We start from the raw sequence: 14639 nt of genomic DNA, 5'->3' as shown, positions 1-14639 counted from the left end.
AAAGCTCCCCTCATAAATGGGGCCCACTCATCAGAGTCCAAAAAGTTCCACGAAGGTGCAGAAAATCCCAGGTGCCTTCACAGTTGTGCACCGTGGTCTACCACAGATGCTTGAATGGCGTCTTAACGCACTGGCTCGAGGGACTGGGTCCAAACGCTTTGGCCAGGGTGCTCCCCACAGTCCGTTTGGATTAGCTGTGTTTTAAATTTGCAACAGATTGTTTTGGAATTAGTCAACGGAAAGGAAAGCGGGCAAGTTCATGTGGCAGGTAGTTAATTCTTGGACTTCGAATCTTCTGAGATGAAGTTTTACTAACTTGAACATCATGTGTCATCTAGAACGCAAGTTGAGAAGTACCCTGTGATTGAAGTCACTAACTAGGGAATATGACAAGAAAAAATGCCCTGGGTCATCGCTAGGTTAGATTTTAAGGACTCTGTGGCCATAAGCGATAGAACCTCTTTCGCAGGGATTTCCTGGCTCTTGTGTGGCACGTTCATCATCTGTACGGCACAGGCTTCACGTCACATCCATTTGCAACAATTTCATCCTACTTAAATAAAGCGCAGAAGGTGCCTTAAAGACCGAAAACACTGTGCGGAGGCATTAAATGCTATTAAAATCTTCTAGCTGAGGTTTCTGTTTCAGTGGAAACCTATTTATTGTTTCCTAGGCTATTAAAATATTATTATATTTTCTCTGGGCTCTTTCCATGACCCCAGCTGATGAAAGGCCAAGAACACCCTTGTCCAAAAACTGAATTACATCATTAAGTGTAACAATATTTTCACGATTCCGAGCTATAGTGCGTATAAAAGCAGACAAGGCATTCTTGCTCAGACAGGAAAATGTAAAAGAGCCAAGGAACACATCCATCCGTAAATACGAAGCTTACAAGACCACAAAACTCAAACTCGGACACGTGAATTCGCCGTCAAATGTGGCGCTGGAAGGACCCGTCGCTAGGCCGTCGATCTGGGTAGCATGTGACAGCATCTGTCTCACCCAGTTGTATCATTAGGAGACCTCGTGTTTTAGGTTAAGGGTGCGTCATCCCAATTTGCTGGCTTTGGAAGGAAGCAGGTCACCTGAGCCAGGGACCTGTGCCCTCCCTGGACGTTTGATGCCCGGGACATTCTGGCCCTTTGCTCCTCTCTGGAGCCTGAAGTTTCCACGACCTCCATCTCTCCCTGAGCCAAACGAGAGGCCCCCTCCATTAAACAAAACAAAACAAAACAAAACAAAACTCTAGTCTGAGCTGTTCCAAGAATTATGCTAATGGATCGCTTGTACTTTCAAAGCGTAAACCAGGTCCTTAAAATGGCAACGACCTATTAGAATAAATTACTAATTCATATGAAAAGGTCACGCATGGTGGCCTCCAAATGTGAAAGCCCTTTTTAAAAATTAAAACTTTTAAGGCCAGGGGTAGGTCAAATGCGAGACGGAAAACTATAGCTGGTGTCAGCTCACCACACCAATTAAGTAAAATCTCGTCTTTCCGTTTGTGTTGGGTGAAAACAGAAAGCCGGACAGACCACAACGAGCTTGTGTTTCAGGGCGCTCGGTGCCATTTGCTTACCTGTAAACCCTTGATTCCACCTGCTGTCGTTTATTTACAAAGTAGATGCCTTGTGCGTCCGCCAGCGGCCACAACGCCATATAGGTGAAGCCTACGCCGAAACAAAACAAAAGCCCCTGGAGGGTGGCCTGCTGGGTTAGAAGTCGAAACGAGTGAAGCCCTGACCTTGCTGGATACGTTTCCGGGACAATAGCCCCCATTGTGCCTTTGCCTGGAATATGTGTCTGTGTGTGACATGGGACAGCTTCACCCCTTTCAGAGTTCAGGTGTGATGTTTATCGAGAAGGGGGGAGACGGTAACCCAGCTCCAGGATTTCCAAATAAGGAGACTCAGCAGTAGAGTCACCCCAGTGATGTGTAGCTACTGGCATAAGTATGGAGGCCGTCTGTATTGGTCACCCTTTAGCTTGTTCCTCTTAAATACAGTGTATTTGTGTTTTGCCACATTAGAAGCAGGAAGGAAGATGCTTTTGAACAAATGGAGCGTAACAGAAACTTCTGGCCTGTTCCTCCTCCTTATCCGTCTTTGCCAGTTTTCAAAAATGACGATCAGTTCGTCGAATTCAATCAAGAAGTTTTTATTGAATAGGGGAAGATAACCAGTCGTTTCGGGGCTAGTCGGTGAATGATTGTGAGTGAGCCGTGACCCCTTCAAAAAGCCGCGGAATCCTTGCCCGTGAGGCCTTCCCTGTCCAAGCGGCCTCCAGGCGCATTTGGGTCTATCCCTTTAACATCTTCATCCACTTGGGTTTAGGGGAAAAGCATTAACATCCAACATATCTCTTTGGAGCTCTTTTCAAAAGAAGGTGCATTTTGGGGGTGGAAGGGAGGCCAGGCCGCAGCCGGAAGTGTGATGGGAGAGGTGGCTCCCTCTGCGTGCGTGTGCGGTGGGAAGGCGCGCTCAGCAGTTCGAGGAGGTTGGAGAAGGTTGGAGGCCCTCAGAGGCCTAGCAGCTGCAGGTTATGAGGGTTCGGAGCGGCTTTTGCTTCCTGTTCTTCGTGCCCAGGGTCTTTAGCGACTTTGTGTTGCCCTCTGTTGTCTTTCAGAGCCATAAAAAAAAAGGGGGGGGGGGGGGCCTTGTAGAGCAGGAATAGAGGTGTTACCTGACGGGGCCAAGAGAAATAATAGGTAACCTCTCCTTCTCTCCACCTCTTCTTACTTTTTGGCAAAGGGGGATTTCAGTGGTTCAGTTGAATGGTTAACAGTGTCCTTCTGCTTTCAAAGAAAACTTAGAATGTTACAGACAGTGTACTCAAGGCCTCTGGAAGGATCCACAGCCCCCACCCCTCCCGGTACCCCTAGGTATGGTAAGCGTGCTTCCCGTTTACAGGTGGGCTTCCTTCCTTCCTTTTTCCCGAGGCACCCCACGCTTTCCTGACTGTTGAGAAAGTCAGATAAGGCCAAAAGTAAGGGAGAGAGTTTCCTGACCACTTTGCCCGTCTGGGTTTCCTGGCAGGTAGGCCGGCCACGCACCCAAGGCAGTCACCGAGTCTTATTAGCCTTATCACCTGGGCACCAGGTGGGCCACATGGCCCGACCACCTGTTGAATGGATGAATGAATGAAAGAATGAACTGTACCCAAGCAGACACCCGTGTGGCAGCAAGTGACTCATCCAGGGTCCCAGGAAAAAAAGTGAGCGACGGCTCTGAGGAACTTTAGCGTCGCTGCCCTGAACCCCAGTGCGCTCCTACCACGTCCTGGGGTGGGGACACTTGAAAGTTTTCCAACAAATTCGTGGTCAATAAACTACTTCTCCGTCTGTTGCAGGGGCTCCCCCGCAGTGCCCGGGCCGGGCCGCGGGCCTCCAGGACACCCCTCGGCCCTCCACCCCTCCGGCCTGGGAGGACGCCGCCGCCGCGCACCAACTCTGCGGCCTCCGGCCACCGCCGCTCGGCTCTCGCGCGCGCGTCGCCGGCGCGCCGCCCGCCTCCTGCTCCTTGGCGGTAGGGCTGGCTTTGCGCTCGCACAGCGCCTCTCACCGCAAGAGCGAAACCCTTTCCAGGCGTCGCGATTAATTAGTCTTGCCGACACCTAGCTTCCACGGGCACGCGCCGCCGGGGAAGGGAGGGGTGGGGTGGCGGTCCCCGCGCGCGCTAACCGGGAAACTGGAGGTAAGGAGGCGCGCAACAGGGGTAAGCGCCGCCGTCGCACACTTTGTACGCCGCCCAGGGCTACACCACTCACCGAAAATTGGGAGGCAGGTCTGGGAGGCGGGGTCCGGCGCCCACCGCCTTGGGCGGCCCCGCGCCCCGCGCCGCCGCGCCCCCCCGCGCCCCCCGCCCACACCCGCACCACCCGCACGGTGGCCCGCACCCCCTGGGTGCGCGGCGGCCCGTTTGGGTGCGTCCCCGGCGGGCCGATTTTTCGGCTTCCCCTTCGCTTTATAGGGGCCGCCGCTGTGGGTCCGTCCTCTGAAGAGGCTGGGGCGTCATCGGGCTGGTTAGGAGCGCCGGTCTTCGGCGGGGACACTCAGTCGCGTCGGCACCGCGGAGCGGGCTGCGTCAGGTGGCTGGCCCGGCGCGGCACTCGCCCGCCCGCCCGCTCGCTCGCTCACTCGCTCGCCCGCTCGCTCGCTGGCTCTCCGGCTCGGGGCTGCGGCGCCGGCTGGAGCGAACCCCTGTCCCGGCGCGGGGCGGCGGCGGGCGGCCGGCCGGCAGGCAGGCAGGCAGGCAGGCACTGCCTTGCGTGTGAGTGCCTCTCACTCACATGTAAGTCCGGGTGCACCGTGGCCTCCCGCGGAAGTGCGAGTAGCCCGGCGCGGGGCAAGAGCCGCCGGGGCCGGGACGGGGCAGGGGCGCCCCGGCGCCGCCGCCCTGCCCCGCGCCTGCCGGGCACCCCCCAATTCTCTCTTTTCTCTTTTCTCCTCTCCATTGGCGTGCCCAAGAGCCAAACCGAGGAGCGCCTGAGGGTAACAGCAAACTCGTGCCATCGCGCCTCTGCACTTTTCTTTTTTGAGTTGTTTGACATTTCTCGGTGCTTTTTGGTTTCTCGCTGTTGTTGGGTGCTTTTTGGTTTGTTCTCACCCCTTTTTTTCGTTTGCTCATCCTTTTTGGCGCTAACTCTTAGGCAGCCCGCCCAGCAGCCCGAAGCCCGGGCCAGCCGCGCTCCGCGGCCCCGGGGGCAGCGCAGCGGCGGGGATCGCAGCCGACTCCCCCCCGACACGGGGCGCACGGGGTCCGGCCAGGCCGAGGCCGGGGGCAAGCAGGGCGCCCGGGCCAGGCGAGAGCCCGGCACCCCGAGGTGGCCGAGCCACCATGCTGAAGATGGCCATGAAGATCAAAGCCCGAGCGGCGGAGAGCGAGAAGAAGACGGCGGCGGCTGCGGCCGAGGTGGCTGCCGAAGCTGCGGCGGCGGCTGCGGCGCTGGCCGAGCCGAGAGAGCCGCTCGCGCCGCGGAAGAGCGGGGACTCCGAGAGGACCCCGAAGAGCGCGGCGCGGGAGGCGCCCCCCGAGAAGTTCCTGACCGAAAAGGAGCGCAGGAAGATGGAGAAGAAGCTGCTGGAGCAGCGAAGAAAAGAGGAGAAGAAGAAGGAGAAGGAGAGGAAGAAGCTGGAGAAGATGCAGAAGAAGAAGAAGAAGAAGACGGCGCCCGAAGCCCGGGAGGAGGCCCGAGGCCCGGAGGCCGCCGCCGCTGCCGCCGCCGCCGCCGCCGACGAGGGCGCCGCGGAGGGCGCCGGCGGGGTCGGCGAGGGCGCCGGCGGCGGGGGCACGAGTAGGGCCTGGGCCGCGTGGGACACGGACTCGGGCGACGAGGACGACGCCTACTACACGGCGCCGCGCGTGGGGGGCGTCGTGTGGCGGCCCGGGCCGCTGAAGGCCGGCGCGCTGAGCGCCCACCTGCCGCTCGTGGTCTTCCTGGTCTTCTCGGTGCGCAGCCCCTCGTGGGTGCTCAACTTCCTGCTGCAGAAGCGCACGGAGCAGGGCCGCGGCTGCGGCTTCGTGTTCGGCGCGACCTGCTGCTTCCGAGTGTTCCTGGGCTGCGCCTTCTTCTCCTACTTGGGCGGCCGCGCCAAGCGCAGAGGCCGCGGGCGCTCGGGGGCCAGCGGTGCCTTCGGCCCGGGCAGTGGCGCCCGGCGCCGGGGGCGCGACGAGCGGCTCATCTAGTCAGACCCCCGCCCCCCGCCCCCCGCCGCCCCCACCAGAAACCACCATCGCTGTGTAGTGTGGATTTTTATTCAGTATTTGTGTGTGTGTGTTTGGACACATTTTCCTTTTCGGTTGCTCTGTCCTTTGGTTCGTGCTCGCCTCGCTTTTTCCACACTCCCTGCTCTCTGGTTCTCTCTGTGTCTCTCTCTCTCTCTCTCTCTTTTCGAAAATTTTCCGAAGTCCGGGCTCGGGCTGGCGCTCCCTCCCCTTCCGCCCACCCCGGCCCCTCGGCGGCGCCCGCGGGAGGAGGGGGGGTGGGGGGGGACTCGGCCTTGGGGGCCGCAAGGGCTACGCGGCCCGGGGGGTGGAGCGTTGGCGTCGTGCGAGGGGTCGTCACTGGCTCGGGGCCGCCCCCTCTCCCCCCCCCCCCCTTTCCCGTGGCCGGGCCCTCCCGGGGGCCCGAGCCAGGGAGGGGGGCGGGGGGGCGGCTCCCCGGCCCGTCCCGGGCCGGGCGCGAGCGGAGGGACCCCCCTTCCCGGGCACCCGGGGAGTGGGGGGGGGGGGGACGCCTCCCTCCGCCAGCTCCCGCCCTCCCCGCCGCCGCGGCCGCTGCCGCGGCTGCTCCTCATCCCTCCTCCTCCTCCTCCTCCTCCTCCTTCCACCCCCCTCGCCGCCGCCGCCTCCTCCTCCTCCCCCCGCCTCCCCCCGCCCGCTGCAAAGCTTTGGGTCGGGGCGGCGGCGGGCCCGGGCCGAGGCAATAAGAGCGGCGGCGGCGGCAGCGGCGGCAGCAGCTCCCGCAGCTCCTGCTCTGGTCCGCCTCGGCCCGGCGGCGGCCATCAGCCCCCTCGGCCTCGGCTCGAGGGGCGGGGAGCGACGCGCTCCCCTCGGTCCGACCGCCACCACCCTCCCCGCGCGCTCCGCGGCCCGCGCCCCGTAGTCCGCCCCCGCGCGCTCCTCCCCGAGGAGCCGAGCCCGCGCCCGGCCCGCCCGCCCGGCGCTGCCCCGGCCCTCCCGGCCCCGCGTGAGGCCGCCCGCGCCCGGCCCCGCCGCCGCCGCCGCCGCCGCCGCAGCCCGGCCGCGCCCCGCGCCCCGCCGCCGCCGCCATGGGCTGCCTCGGAAACAGTAAGACCGAGGACCAGCGCAACGAGGAGAAGGCGCAGCGCGAGGCCAACAAAAAGATCGAGAAACAGCTGCAGAAGGACAAGCAGGTCAGAAGGACAAGCAGGTCTACCGGGCCACGCACCGCCTGCTGCTGCTGGGTAAGGGCGGGGCGGGGGGCGCCGGCCCCGGCCCGGGCCCGGGGGCCCCCTCGGGGCGCCCCGCAGGCCGCGCGCGCCGAGCCCGCCCCCCCGCCCCGGGCGCGCGCTCCCGAGCCCGCCGCCCGCTCGCGGGCTCTGTCTCTGGGGGGCGAGGCCGGAAGGGGGACCCCGGGGCGCAGATTCGGCCGGGCGGGGGCGGGGGGGGGGCTCAAAATGGGGCGGGGGGCCGCGGCGGCGCGGGCGCGGGGCCCCCTCCCCTGGCCCGCCCGTTCTCCGTCTCTGTTTCTCTCTCTCTCTCGCCCTCCCCCTTGCTCTTTTTCCTCTCTCTGTTTTCCGCGAGGCCTACACGACGCCGGGGGTTTGGGTGCATGTTGGGGAGGGGGAGGGGGAGCCCCACAGGGCTCGGGAGACTGCGACAAAAAGAGGGTTTCGGGGACAGGAAATGGGGTGGCGGGCAGAGGGAGGGGGACCCGCCTCCGTGGGGTGTGTGATTTGTTGGGAGACGGAGAAGAAAAGAGGGGCCAGAGAGGAGGGGGGTGACGTGGGGGGGGGGCCGCCGCGGTGGCGGAGGGGACCTCGCCGAGGGGAGGCTGTGGCGAGGGAAGTGGCCGAGGAGAGTGGGGGGGGGGCGGGTGACATCAGCCCCTCGGAAGGGATCGGAGTGGTAAAGGTGGTGCAGTGAGGGGGAGGGGGCGCGGGCGAGTCGTGGCGCCGGAGTGGGGGGGGGGGGGGGGGGGGCGGGGAGGAGGGAGCGCGGCGGCCGCTGGGCGCGACTCGGTGCGTTTCGGGCAGGACACACTGTGTGCGCGGAGCAGACGTGTCCCGGGCCGGGGCCGGCCGTGGAAGGAAGAGAAGGAGAATCAAATAAAATGAGACCCAAAAAAAAAAAAAAAAAAAAAAAAAAAAAAAAAAAAAAAAATGGAGTTAGTACGCTAAGTGCCCAGTGAAACCAAATGACACGTCATTTTTACAGTATGACCTTTTTTTCCCCTTCCAGACATGCAGGCTTTTTGAAAAGCAAAGAGAATTAATTGTAGCACAGCCCCCCTCCCGCCCCCCCCCCACGACACACACACACACACACACACACACACACACACACACCATTAACACACGCGCGCACCACACATTTTCCTGTTGGTTGGCCACATTGAGAGTGCTTTGTGAAAAAGGAAAAAAAAAAGACATTCATAAATCAGAACTGGAAAATGACATTTGTCTGTAAATGGCTTCTTGGTCTGGAAATGGCGTGGGGTTTTTTTGTTTGTTTTTTTGTGTTTGTTTTGGTTTTTTGTCCTTCTCAAGGTGGGAGGGGGCATTGAGAGCGCTTTAAGGAGAAGACTTTTTTTCCAGGTGGAAGGAGATGGACAGACGTTAATTAGTTGTTTGTCAAGTGACATTTGGTTGTTTGGTTTTGGGTTTTCTCTTGATTGCGGTTTTTCCTCTTTGGCCAAAAAAAAAAAAAAAAAAAAAGGCGGGGAGGTGGGGGTTGTTAACTATAAGGACATGGCCTCTCCTCTTTTCTTAAAGGTGCTGATGGGGGGGGGGAGGCAAAGTAAAACATAAGCACAAAAGAAATTGTTGAAATGACCACAAGAATGACACAAACATTAATTAGCATGGAAGTTTTCCACTTCCTTAGTAATTTGGCTATCTGAGTTAATTTGTGAATTTGCGAGGTTAAACCCTAGTTCATGGTCACAATTCAAAAACAGTTTGACTATAAAGATTAAAGACGTAAAAGGCCGATTTTTTCCTTTGTGGTGGTGTTTGGTTTGCTGTTTCTGGATGGGTCACCTCTTTGTTCTCCTGGGTCCAGATTTATATAAAGCAGAAAATTATTAATTAAGTGGAAACGAGTCTGGTGTTCTGTGCATTTGCAATTTCAATAATTAAATGATACATATGTTGAAGTCTTGCCTACAGCTTCTGAAGGTAGAATTATGCTATGTGAATATTAATATGCATATAACTTGATTTCAAAGTATCAGCTTGGAAAAGTCTAGAATCTTTTCCTGGGAATGCCATCTTGTTACCTGAATACTAATTAGAAACAAGTGTGACACTTAACAGTGCCTTCAATTTCTAACACCTTTGCTCTGTGAACACAAAGTCTCCACTTAATTTGAGACTGTTACTCTGAATACACCTTTTACATCCCTGTGGGCTAATTTTCCCCCAGGTGTCCTAGTCTATATGGCTACATATTACCATGATTGATTGATAGCCTCTGGCAGGGGGGGGTCTGCAACCAAAGTAATAAGCCCCCCCCCCAAGAGGAAACCTCTTGATGCCCAAAATGCATCTTAATGACATAAATGTGGAAACTGAGGCACAAATCTGTGCCTGTAAGAGAGAGGTGGTGCACATTTTAACACTTCTGACAGAAGAATTTGGAGGTTCTGATTAATGCCTTGTATTCTCTGCACGGAATCTCTTAATAGTGCCTTTAATATTTTAATTTATTAGACTTGGGCTCATTAAGATAGAGTGTTTGCTTTGAAATCAATGTTTCTGTGGAAACTAATTTTAACTTTTACAGATATTGATTACAGCCTTGTGAAAAAGCAAGAGAAGGAGGAATGCTTTGCCCTCTGGGCAGTAAAACAAAAACAATTAATAAAATTAAAACTGAAAAAGGGGGGGGTAAAAAAAAAAAACAGATTTGTGTGGGAGGAGGGCAAAAAATTTTTCACATACACAGTACTTGTTCAAGAGAGTATACATTTGCAAAAAAAAAAAAAAGAATGAAAAAAATAGCAATCCTCCTCCTTGCTGGGTGGAACTGTGCTTTTTCCATAAAATATATGTTTACAAATGAAAGGTGATTTAAAATGGAGGCATGTGCTCCTTTTTACTGTTTAGTTGAGAAGGGCTCGAGGAATCTGAAAATCTAGTGGCTCCCTCATGATTAAAGTCCTTTTAACAGTACTTTTCATAGTTGTTGCTGCATGCGAATGTGGTCGTTTTCAAGCACTATATTTGATACCAAAACGTATTTTTCGAGAAGATGACATAAACTGGATGGTCTTCCATTTTCCACCCCCCCCACCCCCACCCCCCCGCAACATGGTGGTTGTATCCAAAGAGAATTTATCTTTAGGAAGATACCCTTTGCGGAAAAGGAGGATAAATGGAAGATTGCGGGTTGGGGTTGATTTTTGAGTAGCCCGAGGGGAGAAAAGCTGTCCATTAAAGAAGCTGAATCGTGAAAATTTGCGGGAGGGAAATGCTGCGTCAGTCCGTGAGCTGAAGACAGCGGTGTCTGGGCATTGTTTGTGAATCCTGGGTGTTTTAACCGTGAAACCTCTGACAAACCGGGAATTCTGTGGCTATCTACATGTATGTGTATGTTTCACCAGTGAATGCTATTCAGTTTCAGTTTTGACTTCCAAGTTTCTCCCCCCCACCCCCTCAAATGACAAAATTGCGTCATCCTGTCTTTGCCCCCCCCCCCCCTTGCTTTCCCACCCCACAAATTTGAAAACAACCAAAACAAAACAAAACCCTGAAAACAGCAAGCCCTTTAATTCTTGTTACTGTGATGGTGAAAACACTGCAGGTAGACACAGAGTTGGACATGTTACTTCATTTTCTCTGCGTCGAAATGTCAAGGAAGATTGCAAGTCTGTTATTTTGTTTGTTTGGTGTTTTTGTGTTTCCTGTTGTTGTCGTGTTGTTGTTGTTTTGCGTGCTGCTTCTGTGGAAAACACGGCAGCCCTCTTCCCTGCCCAAAGTGTGTAAAATGCCTCCCTCATAACCTGAGACTTACTTTCATTTTCTAGGTGCTGGAGAATCTGGTAAAAGCACCATTGTGAAGCAAATGAGGATTCCTGCATGTTAATGGGTTTAATGGAGAGTAAGTGTCAACTCTGTGCTGGGGCACAATAAGATTAACACGTTTTATACTAACCTTTAGGAAGTTTAGGTAGATTTTGGGGGCTGGGCAGCCAATTTTCACTTAATTTTTTCAGCCTACATAGGAGAAAATCCAGGGAAGAGCTCTTTGGAGATTCGCCCCCCCCCCCCCCCTTAGACTCTTTGGTGCAGCAATAAATAATAAAAGTAATAATAAAGCACCAGTGTTGTTGTAAAACTATCCCCCTCCCCCCCCCCCCCCCCCAGGGAGAGAGCACCTGGCTGGCCCCATGACAGGTCTGTTGCAGACCTGCCCAAATTTTGGTGCAGTGGGTCTCTGACATAGCTGACACCTGCTGTGGACCACCCCCCTTTTCAGGCAACCTGACCACTGCAGAGAAGCGCCCCCCCCCCCCCAGCAGATTTCAGCGCAATGCGCCATTGTGGGATGTATTAAACTATTAGGGAGAACATTGTTTCAGTAATATTCTCACATGAAAACAGTTGAAGGAGACAGCCCTTGTTAATAATTCCTCATTCCCTCACCGTCCTCCCCCTGCCCCGCCCCCCCCCCCCCGGAAATTAACATTATGGGCAAATCATTGTTTCCCTTTCTAAAAATCAGTAGTCTTGCCTAGAGAAAGAAGATGGAGACTGGGAGTTAGGTACTTCCGGCTGGGTCAAGGGGCATTTTTGCCTTTGAAAAGTCCTTCGAGGCATCTTGGTACAGGACAATGTGACAATACCACAGTGAGAATAAAGATGAAAAGAGAGTGCGTGTACTAGGGATGTAAGAAATGGGGGGTCACGCTTGCCATGAAAAACATGCAAACAGAGGGGAGCGCTCAATACACTCAGAATTTGCTTTTTCTGCCCGGACCCCAGATGGGCCCTTCCCATGTGAAACAGAAGGACCTAAATCTGCCAGCCTCTGTTCTCATGGGATGACAGCGGTTAACCTTACAAACACCTGAAGACACTAGTTTACAATTACTAGCTGGTTAGCAATCCCATTCCCTTTCTTAAACCTGGATTCAGTTGAAAACTTGTCTCAGTTTGGTTTCATGGGGGGGGGGGGGGGGGGGGGGCGGACATTGAGTCAAGGTCGCATAGTTTAATTCAGTTATGCGCCAAAAGCCCCCAAAACAAACCAATAAAGAGGCAGTTACTGACACCTACTATGCACCAAGCACCAGGCAAACAAAGATCAATTTTATCACCTTTCAGAGGTACGAGGACCTGCGCCTGAAGGCAGCTCTTTATGGAACATTCTAGAATTTCTTAGGTCACGTATTCGGGGGCTAAGGATGATGTCACACATGCAAATGGACGGTTTAGTTTAGGATGCTCTTTATCCTTGAACCTCGAATTCAGAAGGATGGGCTGTTTTACCAGTTGTATGAATGGCTCGTTATCAATATGGATATACAGGCGGTTAATTGAATAGCTCGCTTGCAGTTCTTAATTCCTGACACACACCCTTCAATAAAGCCCTCTTACCAGAGATTGCCATCGGTTGATAAACAAAAAGCCAGAAACCGACTTTTTTAGCTATGTGAATTTGTAATTTAAAGAAAAATCTTGCATAATTATTTCCCTTGCATCTTGCCGGGGAGTGCTTCTTCATGAGGCTAGTTAAAGCAAAAATGATTTGACCATGTACCCTCTAGATAAATATTTTGATTAAAACTGGACATGGCTAGCATTTTTAAAAAGGATGCAGCAGCCACTGTTTACCTTAGCTCGAGTCCAGTAGAAGATAGGACATCCTTGCAATAATTTACTTAAGGTTTTATTACTCTACAGACTGCCCTACGGTTTTTTAAATTTTTAGAGCAAGGATCCTTAGCGAGCCAGTCTGTAATGCACATGAGGCATTTAAACCAGAACTTCTCTTTTCTATTTTCTTTTTAAAAAGAGGAAGCGACATTCCAGTTTGCCTGCCTTGTAGAGGAAGCCATAGGTAATCTCTGAGGACGTTAAATTTAGCCCGTGGAAGTGACATACAGGGGAATTCTTCGTGTGAGTCTAGAAACCTTATTTTTATCTCCTTCAACTGAGCCTCCTTTTTTCTTTTTCCTCACTGCGGTATTGCAACAAAAGTGGTTTCCTTCTTCACTAGGAATTCCCTATGAAATGGTGACATCCATCCACTAAAGGGTGTTCTGCGTGGTGCAGGGGCCTTCTCCTCCTCGCTCCCGTAAACGTGCGCTTTGTTAGGGCTGGGCTAAAGCTATGAAATTTGCCTTAACTATCCGCAGACTGCCGTGCTGGTTACATTTTGAGAGTAAGGTGTACTATTATCTGACCTTCAGAAATACAGAGGTCAAGTGCGGATTTCCTAACTCAAAGCTAACTCTTCCTTACATTTAGTGCCAGGGCAGGGGTGGGGGGGCGGGGGGGTGGGGGGCGGGGGGAAGGAGTGCCATTAACACTGGTTGAGCTAATAAGCTAATCAATTAAAAAACTCTGTAGAACGCTTAGCCGTCCTGCCCTTCCTACCTTCAAGGAGAAATTCCTACCATTTATGAAGATTGGGTTTTGTTTTGTTTTGTTGGGTTTTGTTTGTTTTTTGGAGGTGTAGTGAGTTTTGTTCTTTTAATTTTTTTTTCTTTCTTTTTTTTTTTTTTTTTTTTTTTTGCTGTCTCACAGTTCAGACATAGTTTTAATTGATGACAGTTATCAGGAACGAGTCTATATAAATAAAAACATTTCATAGGTAGTTTCCCTGACCTCAAGAAGGGAGGAAATTAATACTGCACCAGGAAATCATGGGCAAAAATCACCCGTACCTCTGCCTTTGTGTGTTCAGATACAACATGGTAAAAGATTGAGATCTGGGAGAATCCAGGAGCCTTATGCGCGGCTCTGTTCTCCAAAGAATTGTGAGATAAATCACTGCTTTATCTCCCTAATGCATGTACATTTAGTGAAAGCACAAGAAAATAATTATCCGTCCCTTCTGTATACCCTACCGGAGAGTCTCCAGAGGGCTCGGCTAATCCTGCGGCAGAGGTGTGGTGTTCTTTCCTCCACGGCCTGCAGTCTCAGTGGACATTGCAACTTAGCCAGAAAGGCGGCTAAGAATTAACGGGAGGATGGTGACCGTTTGTTTAGGAATGTAGAGAGGCTGTGTGGGGTTTTTGGGAAATTGCGGTGCCTTGCAGATTAGGTGAGCTTTCAATCTCTCTTTAAAAGGGGCGGCGAAGAGGACCCGCAGAGCTGCCAGGAGCAACAGCGATGGGTAGGCACATTCAAAAACCACAACAACTTTGTAACAAACAAACAAACATGAAGATCATCCTGGGAAACTGAGGGCACAGCCCCGGGGAGAAAACAAAACTCATCTCGGGGGCCATCAGCCATCTTGGTATACATGTTTGCACATGACACGTAATCTCTTCACATTTCGGAGCAAGTGCAGTGCAAAACATAATTTTTTTTTTTTCTGGCCATCCTTTAAATGTAATTAAATCCAGGTGGGGGAAAGTTAACAGATTTCAGCTTTAGACGATCAGTTTAAGGTTTCGAGTATTGACGTTTTTCCATATGGTTTCTGTTTCTCCACCCACCCCACCCCCCAGCTCTCCGTTTGAATTGGCTACTCGTTTTTAAAACTAGACTAAATTCCATCCACCCGCTGCTTGGTCTGATGTTAAAATTTCAGACTTTTCGGAGAGGAAAAAAAAAAATCTTTTTCCTCGATTAAGATACATGGTGCTGCACCGTCTATAATTTGGGAGGGGGGAAAAAAAAAACACCTCGGCACCTTGAGGAGGTCATTGTTAAGAATGGTCTCGAAAAGCCTCTGATCTTTTAAAAACTTCTCAATGTAGGTTAACCAGAGGCACTT

General features: G+C 53.3%; 1 protein-coding gene and 1 pseudogene across 2 annotated transcripts in view; both read left to right on the top strand.

Annotated features, from left to right (window-relative positions):
• The window catches only part of LOC109253466 (neuroendocrine secretory protein 55), a 61551-nt gene that overhangs the window by 42989 nt on the left and 3923 nt on the right, over positions 1–14639 (top strand). The window contains exons 2-3 of one of the 2 annotated variants that reach the window (XM_053890098.1): positions 10714–10787; positions 13985–14030. The gene's annotated coding sequence lies outside the window, so the exon portion shown is untranslated. The remainder of the gene's footprint in view (positions 1–10713; positions 10788–13984; positions 14031–14639) is intronic. The other variant, XM_019426414.2, reaches the window with a different exon arrangement.
• On the top strand, positions 6766–14034 carry LOC109262042 (guanine nucleotide-binding protein G(s) subunit alpha-like; annotated as a pseudogene).

This window comes from Panthera pardus, unplaced genomic scaffold (genome assembly GCF_024362965.1).
Source record: "Panthera pardus isolate Hobbes unplaced genomic scaffold, ASM2436296v1 HiC_scaffold_25, whole genome shotgun sequence".
In the NCBI taxonomy this organism is placed as follows: Eukaryota; Metazoa; Chordata; class Mammalia; order Carnivora; family Felidae; genus Panthera; species Panthera pardus.
Note: the sequence above shows the minus strand (reverse complement) of the source record. Positions and strands in the feature narration are given on the sequence as shown.